Here is a 27994-nt window from a genome sequence, read left to right as displayed (position 1 = left end):
AAAACAACCAGGAGGAGGAGGAGGACGCAAATCCTTCCCAGATGAAAAGCAGATTTTAATCAAGAATCTTTATTGTCATTGTTTCCACACAGCGACATTTCTATTGGTGACTCCCAGCTATAGATTAAAAACAGAAAAACTATATACAGATAAAACAAAATCTTCAAAAGATATAAACATGTAAATAGAATTAGTCCAAATGAGCAGTGAGATGGTGGTAAAGTGCAGTCCAGTGCCAGACTCAGTTCTTTATTGTACACAGTGAGTCTGTTTGTGTGTTCAGGAGGGAAATGAACTGGACAGCTCTGGATCAAAACTGGTTTTCAGTCTGGAGGTTTCTAAAAAACGTCACTTAAGGAGAATACTTCACATAGATGACTATGATTACGAACATTGTGATATTTGATATTTAATCAACCACATCAACTCAAGCTTTTTTTTAAAAAAGTCACATCAAAACATGCAAATGTGTCATGTAAACATGTTCACATTATAATTCATTCATCGTTTTTGGAAATTCACCACTCAATAAGATTATATTGACACATAATATTTGTTCTTGTGAAAAAATGAATTTCATATTTAATGTCACACATTTCATGTCCATTACCACCGTGCATGTGTAAGCATGTGTTCTGTAGGTCGCGATGTGTAATGTTTCATTTTAAAGACATGAATTTTATATAATTTGTATTTGAAGCTGCAAAAAACTGCATGTATAACTTTTGAACAGTGGTGTGTGTGTGTGTGTGTGTGTGTGTGTGTGTATACATATATATATATATATATATTTCTTTTTCTTTTAAAAATAAGGACATTTCTAAGTGGCCACAAACACACACACACACACACACACACACACACACACACACACACACACACACACACACACACACACACACACACACACACACACACACACACACACACACACACACACACACACACACACCACTGTTCAAAGTTTGTGGACATTTAGAAATGTCCTTTTTTTAAAAAAGAAAAGCAGTTTTTTTTTCAATGAAGATAACATCAAATGAATCTTAAATCCAGTCTAGACATTGTTAATGTGGTAAATGACTATTGTAGCTGGAAATGGCTGATTTTTAATGGACTAGAAAATCCTTGTGCAGTTATGTTATAAATAAGTTCTGTCATGAATAAAAGTGCGAGTTTTCATGGAAAACATGAAATTGCCTGGGTGACCCCAAACTTTTGAACAGTAGTGAACATCTATAGGCCAAGGAAGTGACATTATAGTGAAGAAGTATTTCAGGTCCAACACACAGAGCAAACTGCTTTAACATTCAATCACTAGACTGTATATATATCGCAGATATCTGTAATTCAGTTCTTCTCAGTAACAAAGAGTGTTTTATATATCTACAATGGTATTTTTCCAGGAGAAAAGACATAACTTGTATTGCTTGTGTGAATAGGATTTCTCATTACAGATATCTGCAATTCACAGCATCGCCATCTGCAGCCGCCATCTGCTCTGCTAACACTGTTCAGATGCTTTCCTGAATCAATATCCAGTGGAAAGCCTTGCATGAGTAATGTTCAAATAGCCAAATAATACATCTTGAAATGACTTCACATGAGTACAAGTCTGCAGCAGCTCCACACATGATGCTGCCCCTCAGGCCATCAGCTGATGTTAACAGAAGTGGTGTCACGTTTGACGATGTGGAGGTGCTCAGGGCAGACCTCTAGTTGTTAGGATTTATGTGCCTTACACAACTACCATGTGAAATTTGCAACATCAGATATGGAGATGGTGATACATAGATCATCAGAAAACAAGAGAGGTGGAGGGAGCAGCTGACTGAAGCAGGCTGACCCACACACCACAGAACAGGATGAGGTGGAAGTGAGAAGAGAAAGTGTAGGTTAGCTGGTGATGTAGAGCGCAATGAAAAAAATGATAGGAACTCTGCACATGTTGATTTTGACCAGGGAATCTTTAAAAGTCAAAAACACTTCATATGTGTCACATGCAGGGAAGAAGATGTACTCTAATGTCCAAAAGTTTGGGGTTTTCCATGAAAACTCACACTTTTATCCATGTGCTAACATAATTACACAAGGGTTTTCTAATCATCAATTAGCCTTTCAACACCATTAGCTAACACAATGTAGCATTAGAACACAGGAGTGACGGTTGCTGGAAATGTTCCTCTGTACCTCTATGGAGATATTCCATTAAAAATCAGCTGTTTCCAGCTAGAATAGTCATTTACCACATTAACAATGTCTAGACTGGATTTATCATTCATTTAATGTTATCTTCATTGAAAAAAGCTGCTTTTATTTCTAAAATAAGGACATTTCTAAGTGACCCTAAACATTTGAATGGTAGTTTATGTCTCTGAACCTGTGAACTCAAAAATTCAAAATTCAAACATAAGAAAGGGGGCAACCAAAACTCCTCATACTTCTTTGGAGCCTGCTAACAGATTTACAGAAATATATGGCTCAACCTAGAATTGATGATTAAAACCTGCAGCTTGTGAGAATATAATTCAATCCTATTTGTACAGTTTTCCCATGTATTAAAAGACTCATCAATGAGTGATAGAAATAAAGTGACTGAACTTTGACCTGCTCTACCCATAACTCCTGCTCAGATTTACCTGCAGATATCACCTGGCCTATCATTTGTCCTGTCTGACTGCTTTTTGTTCATACAAGGCTACAAATACAAGAACAACTGAAGTTAAGGAAAATATAAAAGCAGCATGACAGAACTACATGACATGGACTTCATCATTCTTCCCCGGGAATCCGTGAAAATGATGTCAGGGAGAGGACACAAGCATCTGGCTGGAGGCTTGTGGTCGTTTCCCATGAAGTGGCTGGAAAAGAGATAACAAGAGGAGAAATATGTGAGCGTAGAGCAGCTACGGCAATTTAGCTCCAGAGAATGAGTCACTGATATGGGTCCATCTGGAGGAGAGGAGGGCAGTATTCAAAGTGGAAATGACCCTCAGGTTTCAGGTAAACCACACATTGCTCTTTATATATCTTCCTTTTTCTGCGATCTGTGGGTGTGCCGGTGTGCGGAGAGGAGGGAAGCGGCGGGTGGAGATAAGGCCTGTTCCTGTGGACGTGGGGGTGGGTGGTCTTTATTTACCTGTGGCTGAAGGGGCTTTGGGCTCCCTGCAGGCCGCCGCTTTACATTGTGTCCCCCCACTGCTCTGTCAACACTCATCCCAAACACTGGCAAGTCAACGGCGTAGTGCACGAGAGCCCGAGGAACATATGGTCACCCGGTCCTCGTGCACGCTATCACACTAACAGTGACAGCCAGCAGAATGTGGGGAAACGAGCTCAAAGTCTGGCAGGCAGATTATCTGAGGCTTCATGCAGCAACGTGTGACTACATGGTCAAAACATCCCATGTGTAGAAAATATTCCATATTCTTGGCACTATTTCCTCCTGAGGACATAAAAAAACTCTAAAATGGCTTCTCACTGTAGTATTTAGCAGACTTAGAGGAAATAGTGAATTTGCTGGTGACTATATTATTATTATTATTATTATTATGATTATTTGGTGCTCTGGTGAGAGTTTAGAGCTGCAGGATGATGTGGAACATGTCAGACAGGACAACAGTGTCCATCTCTATCTACATGCTGTAGCCAAGCAATTAAAATGAATTGACATTTTAATTTATTTTGACTTCTTATAGATATTTCTTCCTGTTTTATTATATTTATTGTCATTTTAGAGTTTATTAGGTCACTTTAGATAAAAGTGAAAATGTAGTATAATGGTTTGTTTTTTGTTGTTGTCTTTTTATTTCATTGATTGTTGATTCATTAATTTCTTTTTTGATGCCGAGGCACTCATGTATCAGCATTTTTATCCATTTTCCTCTTGACGTTCTTTTACTGGAAGAGGTTTCTATAGCTACAAACACCTGATGGCAAAAGAACAAAACCCTCCTTTACTGTTATTTTATCTAAAAAATAGTTTAAAATATATCTAAACCAATCTGCTTTTAAAAATCATCAACAAATCCTGCTGTATTGTTTTGTTTTCAGTGGAAGACTTGATATCTCTCTTAAGTCAGATAATTTATCATCCTTATCATCTGATTTATTTTATTTTTATAATAGTTATAATGCTGTTTGCTCATACATTTGCTGAATTAATTGTAAATAATCACGTGTGCATCTTTTTTACTCACATTATTGTGTCAAAGCAGTGTGGACCTTCCATTGTTTTAATATTAAAAACTGCAGACATAATGTTCATGGGATGAGTTACTAGCTAGATGCAGCAATCCACAGATATTCAGTAAACAAGAATAAATCCCCACTATGTCCTCTGCATCCTACTACAGCAGCTGTTCAGAGCTTTATTATTGTGGGAAGATTGGGGAGAATGTGAGGAAACGAGCACCAAGGTATCGCCCAACACTGTAAAGCAGCAGGTAAACCTCTTCAGCAGGTGAGGCCTCTCCTCCGACGCTCCACCCTCCTCCAAAAGCCCGTTTGTGAATTTTTGGCCGGACACTTCCTGCCCTGTTTGTTCGTTTGTGTGAACGAGGGGGGAAAAGGGGAGTCGGTGTCCATATTGTGGTACATCTGCTGCTTTCGGTGGCGTAGTAAGGCCTGGCTGCCACGCCACGCAGGTGCTGCTCCTTCCCCCCTGAAGGCCACATTCTTCTATAGCCATGTGCTGCCTGAGCAAACTGCGCTTCTGAGCAGGCTTGTCCCACCGCTGACTGGCCACTGCCCTGGCAACATGCATTGTTGCTCTATGCAAATCCGCTCACACTGGGACAGAGGCTCTGGGAGGGGGTATCCTGAGCTCAGGAGCCGGGATAGAGAACGGAGGCCGGCCAATAAATGAAAGTTTGCCTTAAATCCTTGGGATAATAGAGGCAGAGGTTGGGGCCGAGCCTCGAAGCCGAGATAAACAGAGGGATTACTCCTCGGTTTTGCATCACTCACTCTCCTCTGGGTGGCCCTTAACCGTCAGGAAAGCAAAGAGGGGAGAGGGGGTGGCGAGAGAAGAAAAAACGTTTAACGCATGGACATTCACACAGCACATAGGGGGAAAGAAGTGAGCCTAATTCCATCAAAGACTGAGAAATTAGCAATTAATTTATTCCAACCTCCCCGCCCCTGCTCCTTTTCTATTTTCAGCCCAATTGTTGGTTAGTTCTGCAACATCTGGTCCAGAACAGTCACTGCGCCTGATGACGGATGCACCCTCCATTAAAGTAGAATGGCAGAGAAAATCTTCCCTTTTTCATTCATTTCTTGTCCATGGGAGATTAGTTTGGTACGATGCAAAGTAATCATTAAAAATGTTGCTCTTTTGCAGGCCATGCATATCCACCACGGGCAGGGTCTTTATTTGCAATTGTAATTTAAAGAATAATTAAAGAAGTTAAATGATTCTGTAAATGTAGAACAACTTGAGTCTTTGTGCTCAAGGGTGCATGAACCTGCGCCTTATGGCTGGTTGCTCTGATAAACTCGGTAATGAAAGAATGTAGCGCCACACTAATGACAAATTTTGAAGTGTTTTGGATTTGCTCATTCCCCTGTCCTCAGCTCATGCTCACTCTCATGACTGACTTTAATCTGGGCTGGCGCTGGGGAGCAGGAGGCACAAAGAAGCATTTTAACCAAAAATCGATTGAATGATTCACCGATAGACTTTGTCTAATTAATTACAGAAGAAGAAAATGACAAAAGCAACATGCCAACATTTACAGCGACAGAACATTGAGTTGATATGAGCGTAACAGAAGCAGCACCTGAAAGGAAACAATAAGCAACCATTCAAACTAATCTAACACAACAACACAAATGATTTAAAGCAGCAGCTGCTACTTCTGATTAATCCAACCACTGTCTCCTCAGGTAATCACTTGAACATTTGGTCTTCCAAAAGGTAAAAAGAGGCTTCAAATTGCTAGTTTTTGATTAACAGTCCAATGCAAAACAAGCAAAAGCAAGAAATTCTCACAATGGAGGAGCTCGAACCGAACCGTCAAGTGTTTGGCATTGTGGTCAGAATGTTTTATTCTCATCATTATATCTGAGAAAAGAAGTATAAATGTAGATTAAATTTGTATGAATGTTAATGCGTGCCTAAACCACAAATAGTAAAAACTGATACCACGCTTCTACGAGGTCAATCATACAGTTTAAACGATTCTTTATTCAAATCAAAAGATCTACAGATGTGTGTTGATTTTACTGAATTAAAAAACCTTTGAGGAGTAATTATGCTTGTGTGTGCTGAAGCTTGGATTACGTTACGAGAGAAAATCTTTGACTCAGCACCTACGAATCAAACGTCCGACTGCTGCTTTGTTCAGTATAAAGTGGTGAGCGGAACAGAAATGAGCCGATATCAGTGAGCTGCACCGCTAGCAGCTTATACACACACACACACACACACACACACACACACACACACACACACACACACACACACACACACACACACACACACACACACACACACACACACACACACACACACACACACACACACACACACACAGAGCTGGTGGAAATGAGCTGTTGACATTATTTAGGGTCATTGTCCATGATAGCAGGGCCAACTACTGGGATTTAGCAGATAAATCCTCTTCCACTGAGGCCTACATCCATTACACATTTCACTACATCACTTAGCCACTTCCTGTTGCCCAGTTTAATCGTCTACCAGAAAAGGTTTGGTGACATTTGCATGCTTTGCAATAAATATAACACATCATTACTGCAGTTAAACCAAACATATTGAAAAGCGGCGTCTCTGCAAATCTCCCCGACCAGGAGGTGAGCGAGTGACGACCGAGTCCCACGGAGGTGACCTTGACAGCTGTGGTTGTTCTGGGCAGCTCCAAGGTGTCACTGTGGGCAATGGAAGTGAAAACACAGGTCTGAAGGAATGAAAAATATAAATCCATCAGCACTTTTTAACAACAGGGGCAAAGCCTTCATTTTACTGCATTTTAATGTACGTCAAAATGCACAACTAAGCCAACAAACATGCTGTTGTGAGGTAAGTTACAGACTGTAGCTAAATCAAACATTTCTGGGACAAAGGTGACACAAAGGAGATGAGTTAAACCTCTGTGCTGGACTAACAGATAAACTGAAGCTAAAGAGACAAAGAAGCTGTCAATGAAATTTGTGTACACTGCAAGTTAGCACTTTTCAACTTTTGAAACAAATTCTGAAAGTTGACAGAAGAAAGTTGACATTGAAAGCATGCCTGTACAAAAAAACTGAAATATCACTACTGAACAAATGTCCTGTCCTGTTATTACACTTATTAAAATGCAAAAAGAACATAAGGTGAGTCATTTTACTATTGGTAAGCCAGACTGAATGGGTATTGTTCATATTCAATAATCCAATATTCTTCAATTCTTCTTTTAAAAAAATCTCTTTAATTGCCCTCAAATCAGGATATTTATGTTTCAAATCAATTGAGCTAGTCCAGGCCTTGAGCTTGAGTTCTGTTAATACAAATCTTTTGAATTCATCTTTTTAGTCCACATAATGACGTTGCAGATATCTGCTATGTCAGAAGCTGCTGCACATAGGAAAGAGAAACAGCCTGCTTTTCAAACATACTATAGCACTGTGACAAGTTGTTTTAGCTACGTCAGAGCTGCCTGAAGTCAGAGCTCTATTATATCTAGATCATCAGTCTGTAATGAACAAAACTGTTCTCCACAAACTCCTGTCCCTATTTTATGACATTTTTCTATCCATCTAATTCACCACCGAAATCACCCTTACTTCTGCTAACACTGTCCAGACGCTTTGCTGCACTAATGTCCAACAGGAGGCGTCAAGAAGGCCACCGCTATGTAACTGTTCTTAATTATTAGAAGTAAAACTGTGTAAAAATCCACAATTGGTGGCAAGCCTCCAACATGTATTTTTACTGTAGTTCATCTGTTAAAAGCCATTAGCTTGTTAAGCTAACACCATCTACTAACATATGTACTTGCAACACGACATCCAGACGACATTACTGGCAGAGAGACAGAGATACATTTTGCTTTAAGTTACAAACTTCACTTGTCTAAATTTAAGAAATCCAGCTTTATTGTTACCGACCGGGTTCAGTTTAGGTAGTAAATCTAAATTTTCTGTTCCCAGCGGCCATTTTGTAAAGGTTGGTTTTTGTTTTTTGAGGGTTGTTAGCAGCGCCTAATAGGTTTTTCCTTTAGAACAAATAATAAGACTTCACCGAGTCTCATTGTACAATTTCACTTTTATGTTGACGAGTCCAGGACAGTGATGATATTGTCTTTTCCCATGATCCTCTTGGCAACGTCCTGCCTAGGAAAGCAGCCCAACATGACAAAAAATCTTGAAAGAACACAAAGACACAAAGAGGCGGAGGGCGCAGCAGCAGAGGCGGCCGTCTCGGGCCGACAGAGAACTCGGCCTCGCCATACAGCCGGGCCACTCCAATTCTGAGCGAATGCTAATGAGATTGCTCTGATCCCTCCGGTGCTTCCCATGTTTTCAACACCTTCAAGGACCACATGGCGCTCGCAGCATAAAGACAACTAAATGAGAAATCTGAACGTTTTTTTGTGATGCCGGGGGCCTCTTCGCTTTTCAACCTGGCCGCCCATTCAGGGTACCTCCCCGAAGAGAAAAGATAAGAAAGAGAGGGCTACAGGGGGTGCGGATGAGTAAACTTTTCAGGAAAATGGCATATTTGTGAACCTGAAGTAATAATCAATTTATGACCACGCAAGGGCGAAGCCTTTGACGCGGGAAGAATCGTGGGTTGGGAAAATTGAAAAGGCTGGGAGAGAAAGGGAAGGGAGATGCTCAAATTTGGAGGCGGTTTCTCACAACCGCTGTAATGAGATCACTAACATCTTGAGCCGGCCTCAACTATAGCCACCAAACAACAGGCTCCCAGATGAAAGGTGAATGGGCCTAGGTTCCCGCTGGCTGGTTCAGAAGCACTTTAATAGCACAGCGCCCTATGTAAGGTTCCTGGGCAGTAGCTCATATTAGCGGCGAGGCACACTGCTTAATAGGATGATGCCTTTTGGCTTTTGTCATGAGATGATTAAGGGCTTCGTTGTCACCGGTGCCTGTTGAGCACAAGGCACTAGAATCCACTCTGACTGGCTTATTGTCTGAGTCTATATGGTAGAAAGGAGGCCTTTTGATGAAAACACCTCTCAGGGATCTATCAGGTGAGATCTGCTTTGGAGTCGCACATCTACGCCTCCTTCAAAATATCTCAAGTGCTTTGTTTTCCTCTAAAGGCCCTTGAATCTGTCATCATCTCTGGACAAAGACAAATGCTGGAGGGGGGAGCAGCACAGAGATGAAACATGCTGATAAAGATCGTCAAATAAAAAAAATATGAATGCATGTCTGTAATGAATTTACCTTGTATTAACTGTTTTTTGAGTGAGAAGTTGCTGATTTGAGTTGCTTCTTTTATGACAATTTAAGTGTTTATAGTAAAGTAATCCTTGATTCATTTAAAAAAAAAATAAAAATCCTTTCTGAACGTCTCATCTCCAGGTGCTGACAGTCAGTAAAACGGAACAAATGAAAATACGTAAAAGGCCGAATCAGCTTCTGCTTTCTTGAACGATTTACAAGACTAAATTACTTGTTAAGATGAATAATTTCTGCTGCAACAAAGCAGGTCACTCAGACCCAGTCAGTCGAACACATTTGCAAGCTTTAGCACGACCCCCAGGCACAAATATCAGTGAAAAGGCATTAAATTAGCTCTTTTTATGTTCTAAATAAAAGGAAGACTGTGTGTTATATGATCGCCACAATTTGCCGCAGAGAGAAGGTGACTGAACAGGATGAATGTTGGCCAGATTGACGTTAAACAGAGAATGCACTATGTCCATTTTTTGCAATCAATGCAGGTCCTTTCAATCAGAAGAGCTTTATACTCGGGATTAGTTTTGGTGACTTAAGAAGCTAGACTACCTCCGTACCCCCACCATCTGCAACTGCAGCCCCTTCCACCCTTCTTCAAGCCCTCCGAACCCCCCTCACAAAAATAGCACAAGGATACTGCCAGCCTTTTCACTCCCTCCTAACAAGGCAGCTCCAAAGCACAGGCCCACTCCAAGTAATTAAATCAATCCCTTTGTGTTCCCCAATATTCCCCTTCAGTGGGTGACTGCCCAAGATCTGATTATGGCTCTTCATGCATATTCAGGCTGAAGCTACAACTTGTCTAGAACAACCTCTTAGTTTTCATTCTCGCACCATGAGCAGTCAACATGCACCAATTTACTATTTTTTTCTTCATGACTACCAAAACTTTTTTTTTTCCATATACATCCCAGAATCCTGAGTTTGCTCCAGCAGATCTGTGAAACGAAGAGCGGTCACTCAGTCTGGAGGCTCAGGCATATTTAAGAGAAAGCTGTAAGATGAGGAGAAGTTAGGGTCGGAGCCCGAAAGACAAATTGGATTAGCAAGTATTGGATTAAAGGTAAAACGGAGGGATAACAAACAAGAAAAGCTGCCTGTGATCACAGGGTTTAATATATTTCTTTTCCTCTCAGATCCCTTTCTTCTCTCCCTCCCCCTTTTCTTTCTTTCTTTCTTTTCTAGTAAAGATCCCAGGCTTAAGACAGACTTATTAAAACTGGGATTAATTTGTAATGCTCCCTAACCCTTGGGGTCAACCAAAGATTTGTTATCTAAAGCAAACAGGAAAAATGTACTATAACAACACAACGAGGGCTTTAAAGCCATGTCTGTGGGGCTTCTAGGAGATTTTAGCTTTGTGTGAAAGGTGTTATCCCTGAGATATTTATTTGAGCGGTGAAAGAAAACTCTTTTAGGACAACCTGGATGTGAATAAATACAATAATTGCACTAGATCTTGACAAGAACTTAGCTTTCTATTAGGCAAAAGCAATAAAACTAAATGCTAACACATTTTTGATATCTCTAATCTTAATAACCCAAATGGAGTGTTAATAAAAAGTCACTTCTCTTTCATTCAGAAAACGTCCCGTTTTTAATCAGCGGACGATGAGAGGTAGCTAACCGTGTTGAGAGAGCAGGCCACTCTCATTAGCCTTATCTTTTTAATGTAGCACCGGCTCCGATTGCGATCTTAATCTTATTTGGTTATGGAGGCTTCGTTCACTCCGACAAGTACAAAGACCTTTGGGGAACAAATCCAGCGCCTCCACACACAAAAATCAGCTCCTTGTTTCCCGTGATGGGTTTTGGGTTTGTTCCTCAGGGGTCGCGGTTCAAGGGACCAAGCTGACCGGCCTCGGAGCCGAGTGGCCTAAATCTCTTGGCCAGCTGCCTGTGCTTGTTTTGTTCCATAAGAACAGTCTTTGTTTCCATCTTCCACTCTGCTGTGTCTTACAGTTTCATTACTGGACTACAAATCACAGAAAATATCATGCAGCTGAAACATGAGAAACAATAAAAGATTTATATATAGAATTTTTTAGCATTATTTAAATCTTTGACCCCAGACATCAGCATCCTAAAGGTCACATGAGTGGTTAACATAGGAGACATCTGTGTTTTTAGGATGGACCTTTAGTGTCATTTACAACAAATGTTTCATTTGTTGAGGATGAGAATTTCGTCCTCTGAGAAATTCATCTGGAGTTGAGATTTCTTTTGATAAATCCTCATTTCTAGATATTACATTCATGTATCTGCTGATACTTATATTGTTGATGCTTTCCTGTGATGCGTTAAGCCTGTAATTTATGTAACACAATTATTTATATACACAATTCTGAAGGCTCAACACTTCATCCACATTCATTTGATACACAAACAGACTTTAACCTTGGTGTTGTCCAGCGGGTCAAATTGACTCGTTTTACAGTTTGAAAATGTGGGGAAAAAATATATTGTCACAGTGAAACTTCTGATGTCCACATTTTCAACATTTTTGGGAATTTTTGAACATTTCTTGGTGGAAAAAAATGTTTAAAATGTTTCTTTAAGATTGGTTGATTTTTTTGTGAATGTTGTTAAAGAAAATATTAGAAGTTTTACTGATATATATGTAATCACTTTAGATATTTTTGGGATTTTTTTTGGAAGATTTTTACTCATTTTTTGAAAATATTTACAAGAATATTCTTGCCAAATTTGGTAGATTTTTTAAAGATAAAACTTTGAAGGGAAAATTTTAAGGAATTATTGGAATTTTCTTCCCGAAGTTTTTGCAAATTTTCAGAAATTTGGGGAATTTTTTTGCAGAATTTTTAGAATTTTTTCAGACAAGAGAAAAATATTTTTTGGTGCCCATAAATGAAGACAACAGGAGGGTTAAAGCACACTTTAGACAGATTAGTTCAATGATTGAAATATATCTTCAGATGCTTCTCCAACCAAAACATGGAATTCTCTGAATATCTGATTTGATGTAAAGGCCGAATATCAGCACCATATACTGTATTTACTAAACTAGGTATGACCTCACCAGTCTAATTATTGCATTCAGCTATATTTACTTACTGTTGTTCACCCCACCTCAGCTCTACGCAGACTCCATCATCTTTAGCCAAATTTAATTTCATGCATGCTGTTTCCAGCCTCAGTGGGGCAGGACTGAAGGTTCTGACTGCACATAAGATGGCAGACCTCAACTATGGAGGCTGGTCTTGTAACCCCCAGTGCAGATGGTGTTTTCATGAGCCATTGGCGACTCCAGTTTGATAAGGTTATGTTCAGGTAGTCTGGTCATGATCCTAGCAGTGCCTCCCTTGTTGTCAGGAAACCTTTTTTCTAGTTGTGTGCTTCCAGTGTACATCTTGCGCTCTCCAGTGATTCCTCAGTGCAAACCTACCAGTAACAACACCAACTTCCATCCACCTTCAACTTCCAGACCCCCTGTGATCAGCTTCTCCTGTCATCACAGTCAGTCAAACTAGCACACCTGCTCCATGTCACACCTTCCACCTTCCTAACCCTACAGACCTCCCAGGAAACTACCGCTGAAGTTCCCTCTCATCCAACCGGACACCTTCCCCCGGATCCTCACCAAGCCTTCCTCACCATCAACAAGACCAACAACAATGAGCTTTCTATCATCCTTCCTACTGTGTGCTGAGTTTTGTATTTGAGTCCATACTCTTATCCTTATCACTGGCATAACAACAGTTGGTTTTCAGTGGCCGAAAAAAGACAAACAAGCAGGAACAATATGCCAAATAATGTCTGTCCTTTTTCTATTATTTTGTTGAGTTCTTTGATTTAGAAATCTCACACTGACATCAGCTATTTATCAGTAACATCAGCCAACATTACAAAAAATATAGCCATGTATAGTTACTGTGGTGTATCAGAGGATTTAATGTGAAACTAACGTTAGTTCTCAGGTTTGGGAGCCAGGACATCACAACAGTCCTGCATGTTTTAAACCTTTTTGAGTCATTCTTGTGGGTGTTTTAATAAAACAGATTCCAGTGAAAATATCCACCCATGCATCCATCCATCCATCCATCCATCCATCCATCCATCCATCCATCCATCCATCCCTCCATTATCTATACACCGCTTAATCCTCATTAGGATCGCGGGGGACTGGAGTCTATCACAGCTGACTTCAGGTGAAGGCAGGAGACACGTGGATAGGTCACCAGTCTATCACAGGGCTACACATAGAGACAAACAATCACACTCACATTCACACCTACAGACAATTTAGAATCATAAATTGTCTTCAGCATGTTTTTGGACTGTGGGAAGAAGCCAGAGAACCTGGAGAAAGCCACACATGCACAGAGAGAACATATAAACTCCATGTAGAAAGATGCTGGGAAGGCCAGGACATGAACTGGGGGTCTTCTAGCTGCAAGGTGACAGTGCTAACCACCACACCACTGTGCAGCTCCCAGTGAAAACACGTTTTACATAAATGTTAAATAATTTGAGATCAGTGATTTCCTTAATCTGTGTGCCAGAAAAAGGCCCTCATACTTTCTAGCAGTGAATGCTAGTAAATATCATATGAATATATCCATTTGACTAGAATAGTTTATGTTAAAGATCCCATGTACTACCAAACAGGAAAACTGAGTAATAAGTGTACATCCATCAAAGTAACCCATCAGACTCAGATTTAGTGACATTTTAATTCCTGCCATTTTGGGGGAATGTGATAATGAAATATCTGAAGTGGATCTGTTCTGTGGCTGGAGATCTTTCAACAAAAAATGCTATTTTTCGCACATTATTATCTGAATATATAAATAATATGTTTGTTTTTTTTTTTCAATTACAGCAGCCTAAACTGTTGCTGAACTGATAAAATACCATATACAAGCAGCGGGAAGTCGTACCATTGAAGCTGAATACATCCTCACTGGAGGTCAGGTGTATTCCACTATCATGTGACGTCCAAGACACGTTGAGTGGATTGTCTGGTCACCAGCTGCAACACAAAATAGAAAGTGTGTTAACTGTCCAGTTGCAAGTAGCAGAGCAGAACAAAGTTATGCCGCAGTGCTTTTTTTTTTTTTTTTTTTTAAAAAGGGAGTCGGTGACGATTGATGATGTAGTGTACTGTGTTCCCAAATCCTTTTAGTTTAAACAGAGCACCAGAATACTTTGCAATGTTCATTCACAATTGCTTTGTTTGTAACATCCAGACATATTCATCCAGGTGTATAGAACAGACATTCTAATGTGGCACATCACATTGTTGGAAATCTTATCTTCCTGTTCACAGTAAACAAGCGTTACTGAGCGTTGCATAGTTGTAAAGTTATATAAACCACTCCAATCAACATTTTTATTTCAACATCTTGAAGCACCATAAATCCGTGGCTCCTAGTAAAAGCTACCACAGCTTCTGTGTCATCTGAAAATGACAAGGAGGATTTGTTAATTAAAGAAATCAAAGAACATCAATGTAATATAACGGACAAGCCAAGAGAGGAAAGCTCTTCTATGAGCATCTTATGCTGATGTAATGGACTCATCCTTGCATCATTTGTCCATTTAGGTTCAACATTTTTCTTTCGTTGTGAGACAGCAGCATGATGATTATATTGAGGTAAAATGAATTTAGCTGCTGTTTAATTCATTCAGCTTCAGGGCCAAACCTGCTGACTGTGTGTGGTCTCGTTGAGAATGAAATTTTGGGAGCATCACTGGGTTTGTAAATAATTTCTATTTCAGGGGATATTATTCTTTTAAAAAGCTTGTTGACCTCAACAACAGAAAAAGCAAAAAGGGCGAGTCATGATGGTGTGAATCTGCCTCATTTCATCCCCGCCACAGAAAGCGTGATCAATGTCTCTCATGTCCATTTTCTCTTGGTAATCCTCCACAAATTGCCCTCCGTTGCAGTTTGTGTATCAGCTATTTGCACTGGATTAATGTGAGTCAGTGGTGGCAAGTGTTCAAATCAATGTTTATTAATGGTTTCTTTAAGTGTTTAAAGATTAAGTCATTAACATATTGATGAAGTTTTCAAAGTTGCCCAGGGAGAGAAAAGGAGCTGGAGAGCTGCTGAACTGACGCCAGTCACAGAAAAACAAGAGGCTGAAGAAGAAGAAAGGAAGAAGAGAGGAGGGTTTCCTGAGAGGAAGGCATCATCCGATCCACTCAGCAATGCAAAGTTTCTCCTGTGTATTAAAATACAGCATGCTGCCAGAGAACATTTCCCTCAGCACTGTGCATGCTGGCAACATCTGGAGATGCCTGCGTTTTTATTGAGTGATATTTACAGGTAAAAATGTGACTTTTGACATGATTTGGAGCTGCTGAGAATGCAGAGGTTTGAGCTGTATTCTCCTTGGGATGCGGAACAGTCAGCTCAGATTGATTTTACCATTCAGCAGTGACCTGCCGCAGCCCTTTGGCTCGCCATGGTAATTCCCTCTCTCACCTGATAAGGTACCTGATCCATAATAAATCAATTCTAATTAGTTTTATGTTTGGACGGAATGAGGGGGGAGTGGTTGCTGCTGCGCTGCCCTCCCTCCCTCCTCCCATCATCCTTAGTTGTTTACAGCCGCCAGTCATCTGCACACCTGATATCAGTTAATCTCCTGATTATTAAGTGCGGATTATTGATGGAGGGGAAGCGGCTGTATTTGCCACTGCCTCTTGTACCAAGGACATGCGGGTTTTGTTTCCTCTGCACTGTTTGTTTTAAGTATGACGTGTGTGTGTGTGTTTTTAGGGGTGTCCTCTAACTTCCGCTGATGAAGATTTCCTGCTAGCCTGAAGTGTGAAAGTGATGAAACCTTTGTGTTTTTGGGAGCCACTGGCCACCGCTGGATGTGACATTCAGTGAATTAATGCTCAGAAGCAGGTAAAGACTTTATCCCACATTGAAAAGCAGTTTGACTGAGACTTGCCCGGCTCTGTTTCTTCAGTTTCCATGCAACTTTTTATAAGCAGTTTTTATATACAATAATGAATAAAGGCTGAATGTTATCTTTGCCGCTGCCGCCACCAACAAATTGACAATTACATTCAGGAAAATGCCATGAAACATAACCAGGTGACATCCAGCACTTGCAAAACTTAATGTGGACACTTTAGTGCCGATGCCTGAATGCAGCACTGTGAATGCCACTGTGAAAGATGAAATATTGGCTTTGTTGAGGGTCATAAATGTTATATGAAGACTAACTAACTGTAGTTTTGCTAATGACACAGAAATCTAAATGTCACTGATGACAACTGGACTAAAACATCACAAGTATTTGTTGACTGAAACTACTAAAAACCAAATGTATAAAATCAGACTCACATTTCTTATCAAAAATTTAAAACTAAATCATTATCTGCTGCCTAAATTAACACCTAACAGGTTAAAGTTTCCTGAGAAATGAGTGTACATGAGTCACATGTATTGATGATGTATTTTTCATCCAATTTCCTAAAAAGTCCCCTAATAATTTAAGTTCGGTGCTGTTTAGCTGTAATATTTCCAAGAAAGGCCTACTGACCTCAGTACTAATTATAAGGCAAATGGAGAAAAAGCAAAGCATTACACTGTAAAAAAAAAAAAAAAATGCTCGTAAATTTTACGGAGAAAAACTGTTAAGCCATGACAGTAAAAATCTGTAAACTCTAAAACAGTTTCATACAATTTATAAAACACAGAATCACTGTAAATAAAGTCATCAGGATAAAACTCTTTCAGTATGTGTATAATATTCAATACTGTAATTTTTACATTTATTTCTTGAAAAGAATACAGTTTTTCACAGTTAAATGTACATACTGTTGTGCTGATAATAGAAACATGCCATAATATTTATAACAAGTAACATTTTTGCATTGATTTCATGTAAAAAACACAGCTTGTCCCGATCAAACTGATATACTTTTGTGTTAATAACAGACATATGGTTTAATATTTATGACTGCTATGACCAGAAATTTTGTATATATATCATGCTACAAATACACATATTACATGTTAAATACACTAACTCTTGTGCTGATAATGGAAAAATGCTGTAATATTTAAAATAAGTCACATAAATTTTGTTTTTAAAGTATTTTCATGTAATTTTTTGAGTACAACAAACATTTTTTGAAAGTTAAAACTTTCTTTTTACAGTAAGCACATTTTTAAGTGTAAAATCAACACTATTATTACATCTCTGTATCGTACATGAAGAAAAAGTTTTACTCTAATTTTGTGATAGCATTTTGGCAACCACGGCTACTGGAATTTTACCATATAAATAACAATTTTATTCTTACAGTGTATGCAAGTAAAAATGAAAAAAGAAAACAATTCATAGACTGACATCACTGTTTATTTTTTTCTTTTCATTTTTTTAAAAACTCAAAATTTACTAAGTGGATGATTGCAGCATCTGTCACATTTCCCATCCATTTGCTATCAAACTTCCTTTCCCATAAAAATCTTTTAATTTATACAAAAATATCAGTCAGGTTTCAGGAAACATTAACTGGAAACCACGTGATGTAAGCACTCTCTCTGAGTTTCTGCAGACAGCATGTTGTAAAATGTGGCCACAGTGAGGCAGGTGTTGAATAAAAAGGCATTTGATGGTGGTGTGAGATTTAAACTCAGAGCATCACAGTTAATTGGAATCATCCTCTGGGAACCTTGAATGTCTGAACTAAACCTGGTTGCAATTGAATCCAATATTTTATTTGATTTTTTAATTTGCACCAAAGCGGATGACTTTGCTGTCCTTAAAGCTGCTAAAATGGCCAAAAAGAACAATAAACTCCTAAACTGACAAATGCGCAAATGAACATCGGTGCTGTTTGCCTTGTTTGTCTGCCGGCCACCCCCCAGTGGAGAGGGGAGGTCGAGCTGTGATTTCCCAGCTAACAATGTGCCACCGTACCTCATCCCTGCCATTGATTTCTCCACCATTTATTTCTGTTTTGGTTCATGCTCGGGGTCTCTGTATTTGAAAGTTGATGCTGCTCTCTGAAAGACGGATTCATGCATAGACTCCGCTACTTTTGTAGTCTGCTGCGGTTTTATATGATAAGCTTTTTTAGACGTTCAAAATCAATATGTAATCCTGTGCAGAGGCTTATCCCCAGGACTGGGCCATTTGTGAGGCTCTTTGAGCTTTGTTACAGGTCTTCTGGCAGCTCTGTGCTGCAGATTGATTAGCTGCAGTGCCAGAATCCTATCAAATGGCCAGCTCTGATGATGGAGCAAACTCTCTCACCGCCTCTAGTTGACTGGACCTGGAGATAAGGACGGATGGCAATTCTCTCCCGTGTGCAGGCTGAGGGGCAGGAAGGGAGCGCTTGTTCCTGCCCTCTGCCCCTATATGGCTCTGAACAGGATCAGGAGCTGTTTGGGAAGGTGTACCTCCACATTTTAAGGCATTTAGCTGAGGCTCATATCCAAAGTGACGTAGAGTGAGAGCTCCAGCTACACTTCTTACATCAGCAGCATCACCAGCTGTGATGAACATGAACCCATGATTTTAAGAATGATCAGTCCAGAAGATCACAGGTCAGTTTCACTGTTGCATCATGATGTTCTTCTAAAGCCATGAATCAGGAACAGAAGGAGGCAAATTGGACACATTTCACGTTTGTTTTGACACTAATCGTGAAACTGTGCTGCAGGTCTGAAGAAGTGTGTGAAGCTCCACGTTTCAGAATTTATAGCTTCTTTGCAAAATCCATGTTTGAAACATTCTGTAAAGTCACGCCAACAGCTACTTTCACTTCATGTCTGAGTCTGGGCAGATGTGGATGTAAACTGTAGGCGTGAAGTGATCATTCCATTTGTATTATTTTTTGTTTTCTCTTTTGTGTTACCCATTTTGTTAACCTACAGCCGCTAAGCACCACTTCCTAGTTTGGATAATTGATGTCGGGCTGTCCAGCTTCACTGATTTGTCAGAAGGCAGCGTTTTGACTTCATGCTGTTTGCTAGTTTTTGTATAGCAGGACTGTTTTACCTTTTGCGGAATATTGTCTTGTCTTGTGTTCAGCTATCAGCGGATACAGACCAAAGTGATGAAATGAATCATCATATAAAAGTAGATCTGATTTAGATTGTGGGTAACCTGGGAGGGTCATTTAAAAGCATGCATCACTCCAGTTCTTTTTCCCGTTAAGTTCAGAAAACTATCACCTCAAAGATAAGAATCTAATGTTCATACACGGAACTGGAGCCAACCAATGATTACATGTGCTCTGAAATCATGTTTTGTTTTGATTTTTATGCTTTTCTATAACTGTGCTTTAAGCTGCCATTTTCATTCAAGACATCTGGGAAATGCTTTATCGCCCTCAATATTTTCCTGCCTTTTTTTTTTTACAAGGACGCTGACAGGGAACTGAATCTGTGCATTCCTGCGAGCCTTGCCAGCGCTCACATGGTTACCACTGCTACGCATTGTTAGAGATATCTGAATGAGCGCTGGCCATGCAAGTTTTAAGGTGATTGCCCGAGGGGCAGCAGAGTGAAAGAGCGAAGAACAGAGCCAGAGAGAGGAGAAGAGGGGGGCATAATCCTAAAAGGATTGGAAGTCCACCCCCCCAACACACACACACACACACACACACACACACACACACATCTAAGCAATTCCCTCCACACACATCCCTCTGTGTGTCAGGGGGTGATGGGTACTGGATGGGGTCAGTTGGTTTCATGGCTCTGGTGTCTGATTTCTCCCTCCTCATCCACACCCCCCCTCCTCCCTCCTTCCTCTTTGTTTGCCTTCTTAATGAGAGGGGCGGGGCCACGGGGCCTGTGATTGACAGCTACATGCTCCTCTCTCTCAGTGCTCTTCACCGTGTCTGTGTCAGGACTCACTGCTGTCTGTACTGTACTTGAATAATGAGTCATTTCTCATTTCCTGTTTCTCCTCAGGTGTCTGTCGGTGCGACGGCTGTTACGGCTGATGCACAAGTGGCTTTCACAACAGTACTGTAAAAATACACCGGCTGACAGTTGCACACTATTGAAAACAATGGGTTCAGTTCAGACATTTTCAACTGTGCTTGAATGAAGGTACAAGCTGAGTATAATCTTTGAATTTACAGCAAGATTCAAGCAATCAGAGAAGAGAGCACTTCACTTTTTACACTGTGGAGAGTTTCTTTAGGAGAAAGCAAATATAGTAGAGTAAAGGCCAGCAATCCAACATTGTTTATCTTCAGCTGTGTACAGCAGTTCAGGTGTGTGTTGGAGAACACTTTAAATACCCCTTCATTTAAACGGACAAACAGATGGACGTCGTCACGTGGCACATTCCATGGTGGAGTAACAATATCCATGTTGAGCTTGTTGTTAACCAGTATTTTCACTCTGCTTTCACTTTTGCGTCAATTTTGCATCTTTTGTGTTGATTTTACATCTTTATGTGGTCATTTTTATGTCATTTTATATTGATTTTATGTCTTTATGTGTTGATTTTGCATCTTTTGTGTTGATTTTACATCTTTTTGTGGTAATTTTACATCTTTTTGTGTAATTTTACATCTTTTTGTGTTGATTTTATGTCTTTTTGTGTTGGTTCTATGTCTTTTCATAGTGATTTTACATCTTTTTGTAGTGATTTTATGTTTTTATGTGTTGATTTTGCATCTTTTTGAGTTGATTCCACAGCCAAAATCTAATCAGTTGGTCCTTGTGTCATTTCTGACCTTCCCTGAAAATTTCTTCCAAATCCGTCTCCGTCCTCTTGTCCTTCCTTGAATTTAAGGATATTTTGTGATAGAATTCTGTTGTTCTTTGTTGTGGAGCCAAGTTTTGTGCCTCTTCCTGCTTTTTTTGACTGGTACTCTGGTTTGTGCTGAAGTTGTTTTCCTCCTGTGCAGCTGTGCAGCAGTCAGGTGAGATGACAGTCAGTTAACCACTGTTATCTGCTCCGTCAGCCTCCGTCTGCTCCACCGAGCCAAGTTCATTATTACTGAGATGGTAAAGGCAGAAAGAATGAGGCAGCCGGGTCAAGTGACTCACTCTCCACTTGGTAGATGTCAGCGCAGAGAGAGATCTCACGATCATTTTCAATGTCCACATGCTGTAAATATGTATTCTAGCCGCATGTCCGCAGCTCATCCAGAAGGAAGCAGCAGTTTGACAGAAATGTGTCTTTTGCTTAGGATCTAATATCGTATCTTTTTGATGAGAAATCAAACAATATTAAAATCAGTTTACCAAAGCTTTTTAAAAAATGATTCTTATGACTTTGCAAAGGAAACAAACAAAAAAAGATGATTTGAATTGTATCTTGAAATTTGCATCATTCTGTACAGACATTAGACTTTAATTGCAATAAATTTCATCGTGTTGTATTTACTCTGAGACTATATAATTTGGGCATCCATCTGTTCATGACATGCTTTAACAGCTGTCTCTCTCTTAGATAAATAATACACTACCGCTCAAAAGTTTGGGCTCACTCAGAAATGTCCCTTTTTAAAAAAAACAAAACATTTTTTCCCCAAAGAAGATAACATTAAATGAATCAGAAATACAGTCTAGATGCACTGTAACAAACTGCTGTAAAAATACACCATATTTTGTACAGTAATATACCGTTCTTTGTAAATACAGCTGAATGCTGTAAATTAATGTGTTTTTAAAGAACAAAATATTAACAGCAAGCTACCGTACAATCTTACAGCAGATTACAGTATTTTTCTGGTTTGGGTTGATTTGAGTGTGACTGTTGGCGCAGTCCGACCTTTGGCAAATTTTCCTGCACATCACCACATTTAGCAAACAGCCAACCAGGGGCGGATCTACTGGGGTGGCATAGGGTCGCAACTGCCACCCCTAGAAGATGCCTTGCCACCCCGCCTGCCACCCCAATTCTGAACGTTCTAATTCAAAAATATGTATATGAAAGGTTGTGGCCTGCCATAAAGAGCGAAAGTCCAGGAAAGACGAATAACGAGTGAAACTCCGATGTCCGAGTGCTTTCGAATGCACCATGTGACGTCACGTCCTGTACAGTCTATGCTGCTACAGATACGAGGCGACACGAATACCCTGAGGGAGCTGCTCTTAGACCTCACTCATGTGGATGACAGCTGGACTTCGGTGTGACAGTAAGACACTAGTTAGACTGGGTTAGACTACATGCTAATATAACTGTTCACTACGTATTAAATGCTAATAGTGTCTAAATTCACACAAAGTGTTTGCTTGCGAGACGAACCACGGTTTCCAGTGAGTCTGGGCCTTGCTAAATTTTACTAATGTAGCTAGCTAATGTTAGAGAACAGTCACAGAACGATTGTGGGGGATCGTCTGTGGAAGTTTTTCTCCCTTTTTCTGATAATTACAACCTGTGGTTCTGACAACAGACTGTAAGCCAAAAGAAATCACACATTCACTAAGACTTTACATGGCATTAAAGTGTAACCAAACCCCCAGTCACACCAGATTTTCATGCACCGTTTGAAAACTACATCCTGCTTGTTTAATGCTGTTTTTTTTTTTTTTAATATAATTTTGGTGTCAAGGTCACAACAACACCAACATTGATGTGTTTCATCATAGTACAATCATATTTAGTTTACAGCTGAAAAAACGTTAATGTTAAGTATCTCTTTAAAGGTTTAAATTGCACACATCAGATTGTATCATAGTTAATAATGAAGATTATCAAAGGAAAAAACATAGTTCAGTCAGTGTGATTCTTGTAGGAGACGGTAAAGAATGAAGAGGAAGGGAACCACCAGCAGCTTTTCCCAGCCTAAAAGAAGAGAGGAGGAAGAGCATCCCAGAGAGGAGATGGAGGAGGAAGAGTTCAGAGAAAGAAATGAAGGCATGCAGAGCTCAGACAGCGAAAGGTAAATCAGACTATCTCTGGTCCAACTGGTCCACATGCTATGAATATTGCTTTAGTATAATATATCTGAGTAAGAGGTACACCTGTCGCAATAATTACCTTTTTGGACAAATTATTATCTGATGTAGTTAATCTTTTAATTTTAAGAGGATAAGTAGATCCTTAATTCTTAAGAATATCCAAATACTGGAATTATAGAATTACTGTAAGAAATGTCTCATATAAAGAGCATCAAAATATAAAACCACAAATCTAAGACAATAAATAAATTATCTGGACTCTGACTCTATTCTAGATGAATTGATAATGTAATTGTGGCAGGCGGAACATAAGCATAGATTACACAAATGCAGATTTCCCAAAACAGTGCATGAGAGACATTGTCTAGTCTTAATCTAATTTGTTGCTAAATTTAAGCAACATTTTTAACATATCTAGCATTTGGTTTCTTCAAAGTGTATAAGGTTGACTTTATGTCAGTTTAAATCTTTTCCCCTTTCTGCTAGACATATCAAATCACATATTGTGATTGACAGCTAATAAGAACAACTCATGTTTAGGATTGGCTGAAAAATACAAATGATATTTACTTATTTAACATACTTATTTCAGCAGTATTTGTGTCAATTTGATAACGCCTGCTGGTTGGTTTCATCCAAATCCATCATTCCATTTTTGAGTAATGTTGCTAACAGACAGACAGACAAACCAATGGCAATCATCACATGACTCTGCCAAGGCTCCGCCTCCTTGGCAGAGTATATATATATATATATATATATATATATATATATATATATATATATATATATATATATATATATATATATATATATATATATATATATATACACACACATGCCACCCCCTAAAATGTATCTGCCACCCCTTTGCCACCCTATTAATTTTTCTCTAGATCCGCCCCGGCAGCCAACACAAAGAAGTGACGAAAGAGGTTGAAAATATTCTGTATCAGTGATTGTACTCATTACTGAGGGAATAAATAGGAGAAAAGGAAGAACTGAGGACGACGATTTTCGGCCCTCGGACCTGCAGCTGATCCATCCTGCTCCGGTTCACTGAACAAGGTAACTGTGATTATTAAAAAGTCAGCCTTACTTTTAATTCTGTCAGTCTATTTATGTTTTATTCTTTGACAGTAACATAAATATAGCCAGTTAGTTACTGCTTGGTGTTAGCCACAAGTCGCTAGCATGAATGCTAACGTTTCCCACACTGTTAGCTAGCAGCTAGCTCGCTAGCATACGCTCCTTTGGCTGCAGAGTGGACACAACTTTGGCTCTTTCTTTTAAACCAGACCAGGAAAATGAATTTCTAAGCAACCAGATCCAGCTAGGTTAGGTTAATTATCTCTGTCTGTCGTGTAATTTTCCATCAAATATCCAATGTGATGCTCCACTGATCTGTTATCAAATCTCCACATGTACTTGTCTGCATTCGACCATTTAGGTAATTTCAAGTTTTAAAAAGGATTGTAGGATGTGTCCTGTTGCTTTTCTCTCCACTTACCAAAGGTAAACTTGCTTGTTATGCAAACGGCTGCAAAAATTAGATTTAAATGTGTACTGAACTAAATAGCTGTTTTAAGTGGAAGCCTCTGTTTTGCCTAATAATTTGAGTTTCCTGTTTATTTTTGTTTGTATGTTTTTTTTTTGATGAATGTGACAGAGTTCCATATTATGTTCAAGGGATCTTTGCCTGCCACACCTAATATATTCTTTCTTTGTCATTTCGTTGTAGGCTCTTTCTTGGCCAGTCAGGAGAAGGTGATGTTTGAGAGGTCTGGGAAGCTGCTCCAGAAGAAGGCATCTACTGTAAATCCCCATGTAGCCTCCTTTATAAAAAGACTTTATGTAAACCCACAGCACCTCTCCATACAGGACCTCACTTTCACAAAGCAAAAGCCCAGTCTGCAACCAGATGTTCATGTTGTCATTTTAAGGTAACAAGTCTCAGTATTTTGTTGGGTTCAGTATAAAATACTTCAGTTCCAGGTTTGTTTCTTGACTAGGTGTTTATTGAACATGATCAAGAGTTATGAAAGACTGATTCTAAAGGCAGGGTACCTGAAATGTGATATGCAATTTTTAAACAGATTGTTGACAACCTGTTAAACATCATTAATTGTTTTTATAGATTGTATTTTACAAGACTTCAATTTCTTGAAATTTGTTAGCTGCTGAATGTGTTCAATGCAGTAGTTAAATAATTTAAGTGATATATAGGAATCTTTTGTTACAGTTCAGGAAAAATGGAAACCAAACTCATTGTACCTGAACTAGAACATGCAGAATGGGAACCTATTCAGCATGAGGAAATGATTGTATGTTACTAAAATTGAATGGGTTAAAAAAGTCAGTTTTTGAACTATGATACAGAATTGGCTTTAATAAAAGCTTAATGTTGAAAAATCATCTCTTGTCTGAGCCATTTCTATGCTATGCTATTTCCTGGGGCTTTCATTTTGAAAACCCCAGGAAATAGCTCTCTAAACAGCATAATACTGTAATATTTTTTTACAGTAATAAACTGTTGTTGTAGAATAGGGTGGGATTGCTGTAAAATAACAGTGCGCTGCTGGCAACTTTTGCTGCCAGCTCTTTACTGTAAATTTACAGGGAAATTTCTTAGAGTGTGTTGTTAATGTGGTAAATGACTATTCTAGGTGATTTTAATGGAATATCTACATAGAGGTACAGAGGAACATTTCCAGCAACCATCACTCCTGTGTTCTAATGCTGCAGTGTGTTAGCTGATGGTGTTGAAAGTCTCATTAATGATTAGAAAATCCTTGTGCAATTATGTTAGCACATGAAAAAATGTGTGAGTTTTCATGGATTTTGTGTTTCAGTGCAGGCAGCAAAAAACTGGAAAAGCCAGTTTGGACCAAACCCCTGTGTGTCTGCCAGGGAGGTTTACAGGAAGCCAAATGTGATGTGATTTAGATGAGCAGCACATGAAGTAACATAGTAGCAGAAATATAATATTAACATAAAGCAAATGTAAACCTGAAAACTTCAAGCCTCACTTCTAAAGAGCTTAATGACACAGGTGGCGTTACCCAGAACTCCCTGCGTTCTCTACAAGCTTTTCATTGTTGGCACTGAGAGGGAAAAAATCTGCCTTGTGTTGGACATTTATATGTTAAAATGACTCTGGATGATAAATCTTTAATTGTAGTTTACTGGCTGACAGCTTCAACCACAATTATCCAAAACAATCCAGAAAGGAATCCTTCCTCCACCCTGAGAGTGGAGGCGTTCTGTGAAGCTCCTTTAAAGTGGAGAAAGGGTTAGAGAGAGCAAGGGAATGATCTCCTACATTACTGCTTCTCTTTGCTCACATTTTGAAACAACTTCTTTTGTTATCAAAGTTCCTAATTCTGTCACAGGAATTGTCAGCTGTAGGGGCATTAAATTACACAGTGTATTTTTTTACTCTGTCACATACATTTTGAGTGAATTTCCTTAATTTTGATGTCATTTATGAAATCATTTTTGGCAAAGATAATCACATTTTTACATTGATTCATGTTCCCCTGCTTACTGAGAGGAATTTTGTTCATCTCTAAAATCTAACACTTTGACAGCCTTTATTAGTAATAACCACAAATGACCTTTTTTTCATTCATTTTTCAAATTGTATGCACAGTACTTTTTAGAAATGATCATTGTGTTAGCCTTTGGTGGAACTGTGCCGTTTTAAAATTACAGTTAATGTGGGTGAAGAGACATTACATAATCAGTCTCTACGTCACTGATCTGTCACTTCTAATGTCACAGGAAATAAAAATGATCCTTTTGCCTTCATTCACATTGACAACCTCTGACTGCAGCTAAACGAGAACTTGGATTTTTTAAAACAATTTTAAAAATTGGTGATCCAGTCTGGGCCTCTGGAAACACACGTATCCATTTCTGTTTTTACAGAATCCCACTTTTTTTTCATAAAAACAAACCAAAAAATGCACATTTGTTTGCACTTATTGCATGCTCACAACTAGTAAATAAAAAGAAATCTGAATCCACATCAGCTCCTGAGCTACAAATTCACCAGCACACCTTCCATACAAACAGGAAATCCCTCAACAATCTGAATTACAAGAGTTTCAGTAATAGCAACATTTTCTTTTTTCTGCAGGATGCCATAAAACACACCCTAAGGGAATAAATAACCTCAGTTTTTGATTTTTAGTCTTGATCTTACATCACTTAAAGCATTAAACTGATATTTTTGGCACATTTGAGGACAATTTTGCCCTTTAACACAAATAATTTTAACAACAAACAATTAAGAGTTGACAGAAGAAATAGCCAAGTGTAGTTTTTCCTACCTTCCTTCCAGAAGAGCAGCTTTTGTTTCCTCATGGATCAAACCAGAGTCCCAGCAGACAGGAGCAGCTTATTCTGCCTGTCCTGCTCCATGTATTTCCACCGGTTTTCCTTCAGTCAGACTCACTGCTGTCAGCTGGTTTTCGGGGTTTCTCTGTCCTGTTCTGTGTCTGCACGGCGGCTCCTGTCTGCTTTTCTATCAGGTGGTGAATGAATGTGCAGCAGCCGGCAGGAGCCTCCTGCATACTTTTCTGACAACCTGGGATTTTATGCATCATGCTTTTAATAAGCGCCAACAACACAGATGAGAAGCCTCTCCTAACTTAACCCCCACCAGCTCCCACACACACACACACACACACACAC

General features: G+C 39.3%; 1 long non-coding RNA gene across 1 annotated transcript; it reads right to left on the bottom strand.

The window, feature by feature from the left end:
* Positions 1-85: 85 nt before the first annotated feature.
* LOC118471804 (uncharacterized) lies at positions 86-27973 on the bottom strand. Its single transcript, XR_004849136.2, has 3 exons — positions 27631-27973; positions 14331-14422; positions 86-2858 (listed from the first exon to the last, which is right to left on the bottom strand). It is a non-coding gene; the product is annotated as an uncharacterized LOC118471804 (long non-coding RNA).
* Between the last annotated feature and the right edge of the window lie 21 nt (positions 27974-27994).

The sequence above is a fragment of the Amphiprion ocellaris genome, chromosome 4 (genome assembly GCF_022539595.1).
Source record: "Amphiprion ocellaris isolate individual 3 ecotype Okinawa chromosome 4, ASM2253959v1, whole genome shotgun sequence".
NCBI classification, from domain to species: Eukaryota; Metazoa; Chordata; class Actinopteri; family Pomacentridae; genus Amphiprion; species Amphiprion ocellaris.
This window is presented reverse-complemented; position numbering and strand designations above follow the sequence as displayed.